Raw genomic sequence first — 938 nt, 5'->3', positions numbered from 1 at the left:
AACCGCGCCGTGGGGATGCCGGGTGACACTTGGCAGTCACGTCTGCTTGTGTACAAAGTAACTGCTTATCTTCTGGTATTAGCACAGCCTGGCAATCTCTGACCTATGGACAATGGAAGGACACGACACACGGGTGACAAACATCTGTCTTATCTCAATACAGGCTGAAAAATTCATCAGGGAAGGCTATTTTCCCTCTTTGCTGGAGACTTCCAGATGGTGCCCAAGCGAGCTGCCTTAGCAGACGGAAATTAAGTCCTTGCGTTCTCAGAGAGCTCAGTGACACTAGGGGAGTCTTCTCGGTTGAGCAGCAGATTTGATAACATGTAGGTTTCTCTCCTGACATTTAGAGGGCCCTTAAAGGTTACCACCATTTTCACACCTCAGTGGGTACCGCCTCAGTTGAGTCCCTCACTGTCCATCTGCATCCTCAGACTCCTGGAAAAGGCGAGTGGTATCAGTTAAACCACCTACAGCACTTCCCGGGTATTGATATTTATAACCACAGCGTTTCAGAAAAAAAACCGACGAAAAAAACCCCAAAACCCCAAATCAACACCACTTTTTGGGGGGGACAAATTTATTTAAAAAAGGAGGTTGTTAACGTTTCTCCTCCAGACACCTTCCTGCAGAACCTGCCCTCGATTTACCACTCCCGGCTACGGCCACGGCTGACGTGCCGGGGCTCTTCCCGGTCTTATTTTTTGGGTCTCCCCCCGCTGGGGGCTCGCGGGGGGAGGCGGGAGCCCGCGGAACCTCCTGCGGCGGCACTGCGGCTGCCGGCAGGCCGCGGGAGGCTCCCCGGCCCGGGAGGCCCCGGCCCGCCGCAGCGGCACTCCCTGCTCCACTCCGCCGGAGGAAGCCCGGCCCTCCCCGGCCTGCCCCGCTCATTAGCCCGTGACGGGGGGACGGAGGGAGGCAGGCCCGGCCAGCCCAGC

This window comes from Harpia harpyja, chromosome 5, assembly GCF_026419915.1.
Source record: "Harpia harpyja isolate bHarHar1 chromosome 5, bHarHar1 primary haplotype, whole genome shotgun sequence".
In the NCBI taxonomy this organism is placed as follows: Eukaryota; Metazoa; Chordata; class Aves; order Accipitriformes; family Accipitridae; genus Harpia; species Harpia harpyja.
Note: the sequence above shows the minus strand (reverse complement) of the source record.